The sequence below is a fragment of the Sapajus apella genome, unplaced genomic scaffold (assembly GCF_009761245.1).
Source record: "Sapajus apella isolate SASKATOON/1434 unplaced genomic scaffold, GSC_monkey_1.0 scaffold6, whole genome shotgun sequence".
NCBI classification, from domain to species: Eukaryota; Metazoa; Chordata; class Mammalia; order Primates; family Cebidae; genus Sapajus; species Sapajus apella.
The window spans coordinates 78,976,434-78,982,662 of NW_022436946.1; the positions used below are offsets into that span (position 1 = coordinate 78,976,434).

A 6,229-nucleotide genomic window follows, 5' to 3' on the forward strand; every position below is an offset into this window, starting at 1 on the left:
ATGGATGTAGCAAACCACCATGGCACATGTATACCTATGTAACAAACTTGCACGTTCTGCACATAATGCACATAATATTTTATTATTATTATACTTTAAGTATTCCAGAACTTAGAGTATAATAATAAAAAAAAATGTGTATTGCCAAATGCTGGCAAGAACATGGAGCGACAAGAAATTCTTGCTGGTAGGAATGTAAAATGGTACAGCTACTTTGAAAGGCAGCTTGACATTTTGTTACAAAGCTAAACACAGGTTTACCATACAATCCAGCAATCATGATCCTAGGTACTTATGCAAATAAATTGAAGACATGCCTTCAAGTCTGTTGTGGGACCTTGTGATAGTGTGAGTTAATACTTAATAAACATATATATATATATATATGTGTGTGTGTGTGTGTGTGTGTGTGTGTGTGTGTATATATGTACACATATTTTTTTTTCAATTATTTCTGTCCCTCTAGAGAACTCTGACTAATACAATGTAAAAAAAACAAAGTTTAGCTGAGTGAGGCCATTCATGCTTGTAGTCCCAGCTTCTTGAAAAGCTGAGGCAGGATAATCCTTTGAGTCCAGAAATTTGAGGCAGCAATGAGCTATGATGGCACCACTGCACCCCAGCCTTGGTGACAAGATGAGATCCCATTTCTTCAAAGTATTGTACAAAATGACATGATTAGGTCATGAGGGTTCTGCTCTCATGAAGAGATGAATGCTATTATTGTGGAAGTGAGTTACTTATCATGGGAGTAAAACATATCCTGATTAAAGGGCATGTTTGGCCCAAGATTTTGCCCTCTCTGTCTTACACAATAGCTTCTGCCTCCCACATTTCACCATGGGATGACCCACACCAGAGGCCAGTGCCATTTTCTTGAATTTTCCAGCCTCCAGAAACATGAGGCAAATAAACATCTTTTGATTATAGATTACCCATTCTGTGATATTCTGTTACAGAAAAAGGACTAAGAAACTGGATAATGTAATTTTTTTGTTTTTGTTTGTTTTAACCATGAGACTATCTTTTCAGTAAAAAAAAAAAAAAAAAAAAAAGGTCTTTTTTAAAATGCAGAAATAAGAGAATATTGGTGGCAGTCTCAGCCTTGAATTAATGGGGCCAGTATCATTGAGCATAATGATTCTCTTTCTTTAGCTTTGAAACTCTCCCGACATCTTAGATGGTAGAAAAATGCTGCAGCAATGAGGACCCCAGGTGACCTGAGTTAAGTAAAATTTCTTTGTATCGAATGGACATTAGCTTTTTAAGTCAATATTTTGATAGTAGGACTGTTAAGCAGTATTCAGTTTCAGCTACACAACTCTGTTTTAATGAAGCTTATTCCTGGCTGGGTTTGCAATATGCTAAACATTTTACAAATTATTTAGCATTTACTTTTAACAGAAAAAGTGATGAGCATACTACAGAAAAATATTTAACTTAATATAAAATGAATCTAGCTTTATTATACTACATTTTGCTGAATGTTACATTAGGAATGTGTTAACAGGCACAGTATGATTTCCAGAAATTGAAAATCCAATAACGTACATACAACCTACCATCTACTTTTAAGTGCCACTTAACTTTGTCTATTCATACTGAGGCTGAAAAATAAATTGGCAGCAATTTACAACAGTTGCATAATTTTACAGTCTTGGAAACTAGAGGTCAGAGAAATTAAAAGACTTGCTCAAAAAAAAAAACCACAAAAAAACCCAACAATTAATGGTGACAATAGGAGATGAGTCTTCTAATTTCTAAATAAATTGCTTTGTAAAAAGTAATAATAATATGAATAACAACAACAAAAACACACACACACAAAACAAAACAAAGCCAATAAGCAGGAAAAATTAATTTTATGAACCCAGCTCTTCACATATTTTTCATATGATGGTATTGGAAGGAGTCTGTGGACGAAGACTAAACGTATCAACAGTGGGGTTTAAACCCACACAGGCACTACCCCATTGGATCTTAAGTTGAATGCCTTAACTACTCAGCCAAACCAGTGATTTATGTGCCTGGCTGTTAATGACTATGCTTAGAATACGAAACTCAAAAGCAAAAAAAAAAAAAAAAAAAAAAAAAAACCCCAAAAACAAAAACTCAGGACATTCAGTTATCATATTGGTACAGATATTGTTCGATATTGTATGGTTATTCAGGTCTTTAAATACTTTGGGCTTTTTAATATTTGTGAACATAATATTTTTCATTAGTGTCACAGGAAACAAATATGATTTAAGTATCACTAAAAAATACAATGTCCAAAGGAAACACTTTACTTCATGGAAAGAGAAAAACATTTTGAGGGCTTTAGGCTTTTTATATTTTACACAAAATATTTAGGCTTGAAAGCCACACCAAGTCTCAAGAGGCTTTGAAACTTTAAGTTAATGTATCCAGAAGAAAGGTTAGTGCCTATTCTTAGTGAATCACTGGTCAGCCAGTCAGTTGGTAAATATCAGTTATTAAAAACTAAATGTGTTCAGGGCACAGTTTTGGGACTGTTTAAAAAAAATGCTAGCTTTGTTTCTCTTATCAGAGCTGATATCTGAGATAGCAGGTGACTGAGAACACTGTCAAATGAAAATTTTAAGGTGAAATAAGACACAAGTTTATACAAATTTAGTGGTAGACCTCTTGGCTTCTGGATATAGGAAGAGAAGGATCACTGGACTTACTCATAGATGAAATTTTAGTGGCCAGATGAAATAAATTAAACCATGAGATCAAAAAAATTTCCTGATGTTTGGCAAATGAGGCTCAGTTTGTGTGGGTTATGCATTACCATATCAATATATTTGTTAGTTTAGAAGAAAGATGTATGATACATGAAAGTAAGCAGATGCCCCAGAGAATAGTGTGTGAGGCAGGAAGCAGAAATCACTGTGGCTGGAGAAATGGGCAGGGACCAATTATTAAAGAATCTTGAGGGTCACATTTTCAAGACTGGCCTTTGTTTTGTGGATGATAATGCAATATTGAGAGCTTTTAAGAAACAATGATATGATTTCTTACCAACTCCAATAATTCAGAGCATGTCTGCAGCCTTAAATATAATTAAATACAGGTAAGAGGAAAAAAAAGAATAGAGAGAGTAATAAAAGGAAGGAATAAAGGAAGGAAGAAAAAGAGAAAAGGCTCTGTTTTTATTTGCCCCTAAAACCAAGGTCTCCACTCAATCCTGGCAATGCCTGTTTTGCTGATGAATGGGTTAAAACAAGGTGTAGTTGCTAAAAGCCTACTCAGTGACAATGATAATGATCCAATGTAACAGGCAATGCCCTTGTACTTTCCAGGATTAAGGTGTGATTTAAAACTGTTTTCACAACATCTATGCTTTGTGCTGTGCTAATTTCAAAAGTAGCTTTTTTTATTTTTTATTTTTTTTTAATCAAATATCTGTATTCTTAACTGAGCTTCTCTCAGACCTTGGTACTCTATCCTTTAGTGGCTGTGATCACAATGTTATGTTACTATGATTACTATCTGCCATAGTGTTAATTTTCACGTAATATTTGCTGTTATGATTATGAACTAGCAGCTGGGAAGACTAATTTATTACTTGGCTATTACTGTTGAAGGTCATGTAACTCCAATGTTCTGCTAAAGCATTTGATCACATCCCACATGCTCTGCCAGAATGCCTTTCTTCTGACAACTCCTCAGGCTTCTATGGAATTTATCACTTTTTCAACCAGTGAAGTTGAAGCCAGTAGGTACTTATTTCTGGTAGCTGCCAATAAAGTATCTGGTTTCTCAAATGCCCTCTGTTCTTATACCCAGCTTTTCTTTATTCAGTAGTTATAAGAAATGATGTTCATAAAAATTCAGCTACCTACATAAACAACCTTCAAATATCTGTTGGAGACTAACTTAGTTCTGAATATTACTTGAAATCTCAACTAGGACACTTTCACTGTGTTATTCAGGTGTATAGAAGAATATGTTCAAGTCTACCTGTGAAAAGTCTATTAATATTGCAGGTGCAAGTTGTGGCTTATAGGACAATTTTGAGACAAGCAGAGCAAGACTCTCTTTCAAGTGGAGTGGGTAATACAGATTGGAATGTAGAATTTATAATAAATGGAATAATGCAACTGGTTAAGTGCTAATGCCCTAAATGCAAGAGAAAAGACAGTCAGGATCCACTTCAGCATACGGAAAAATATAGAGGTTTTAGTAATCTTTCCAAGATACCATAGATAACTTTTCAATTAAATAGTTCAATCTCATAATTGTCCTTAATATTGAAAAACCAAATGGAAACCTAAAACATCATTTTTATGAGATAATTTGCCTATCAACATTAGAATATTTGTGACCAAAACATAGGCTCACTAGATTAAACATTTTTGAATGAGCAAAAACGTATCTTTGAGATAAGCCTGACGCTACTTCTGGTTCTGTAGAACATTCGGGAAGAACTGCAAATCACATGGCAGACAATTTGGCATGTAGAAATGGTGTCCTATGACACAGTTTGAACATGGTTTACAATACAAAGAGCTATAGAAAAGAGCTCAGTTTTTCTAGGATAAGAGGTCTGAGTAGTGATGGTGATGCCATATTTCTGGACAACATAGGTATCATTTTAAATTGTGAGGACAGACAACAGAAGATGTGTTAAGTTTGATGAAATGACAGGTTGGATTGGAGAGGGGTAGATATATCCTGGAGGTAGTTGAAATAGTCCATTCAGGGAAGAAGTAGGGTCCAAATGAAAATTCTTTTATAAAAGAAATCTCATGAAAGGAGAGACAAAATTTAGGATATACCTAATGTCATTGAGACCCATGCAGTTATAATTCTGGAATGGACAAGAGAGTGGTAATGCTGACAGTGCTGAAGTTAAGAGCATAGGCATATAAGGAAGATAAAAGTATATACTTTTGATATTTTGAATCAATATAACATAAATATATAGAAGAGAATGAAGCGAAACGCAGAACTCCAGCACATGTGCACTTTTAGGAGTTAGGAAACAAAAACAGTTGAAGAAGGCAGAGAAAATTATAAGGATAGAGGGATCAGAGAGAAAATAAGAATGAGGAGAGATACAAAAAAAGGAGTTGGAAGTAACCAACAGAAAGAAGTTCAGGAAGAAACAGCCAAGACAAGGTCCTGGGAACTGGAAACTGTAAGGAGCCAGAGGAGGAAGTCACATTCAGGCAAGGTGGGAAGACAAAGGAGGTAGCAAATGTACACTATCCTGTGGAAAAGACTTTTCAATGAAGTGTTTCAAAAAAAATGAGATGTTAGTTCAAGAGCAACAAGGAAAGTATTTTAAGATTAAAGAGAAGTAATTATGGTGTTTTGTTATTCATTTCTTCAGAGGGAGAAAAATCTAAATAGAAGCATCTAAAGAACTAGAGAAAGTAATGGGTGACTTATGGGGCAAGTTTACAGGAAGAAAGATAAAATGAGAATGTGATTTCTATGTTAAAGCTATGAAGTCATATGCTCTGTGAAGTATTTTTGTCATCTTATGTCGCTTATTAAATACATTTATTTTTTGCACTCATTTAACACATTAGTGATGATAGAAAGATGAACTCTAAATGCTTCTTCTGACATGGCATAGATAATGATTCTAGCAGTGTCAGCTTAAAAAAAACTTCTTTGCCATCTCTTTTATTTCTTCCTGCTTTTAAAAATTCCACCTTGGAGATGTAGGAGTTGGCATCCTCTAGTTTTCCAAAAGCTCCTTGCTTGTAGATTTCTGGTCTGTTTCGGTCTGTGGCACAGTCATAGAGTGTCACTTGTTAAAGCCATGTGAGACTCCAAGGAGACTGGGCTGAGAAGGCCATGTGAGACTCTAAGGAGATTGGGCTGAGAAGGCTCGCAGAGGCTTTCATAGATCTCACAGCTGCTTCCATCAGGGTATAATGGCTACTTGCTTTTCTACAGATGCTTAGTTTCTCCGTTTCAACAGAAACATTGTATCTTCAGTCAGAAACTTCAGTCAAATAAAAAATGCGATGTAGAGAATGCCCAGTTGGTGCCCCAGACTTTGACACTCACCATTTTGTCTCAGGTGTCATGGGAGTTTATGTTCTAAGGCCTTTGTTTCTTTCTAAGACAAACATCTCCCTTTAGTAATTTTATCTGTCAATGTGGGTTTAATTTTATTTGCATACTGATGACAACAGATTAATGTTATAAAATTAGCCTTAATGTTCTCTCTGCCACGTCTGTGCTCTATGCTTGCCAAACTAAT

At 35.1% G+C, this 6,229-nt stretch overlaps 1 protein-coding gene across 6 annotated transcripts in view; it reads right to left on the minus strand.

Moving 5' to 3' along the window:
• Positions 1–6,229, minus strand: part of ADGRB3 (adhesion G protein-coupled receptor B3) — a 741,588-nt gene that overhangs the window by 182,727 nt on the left and 552,632 nt on the right. The window lies entirely within an intron of this gene.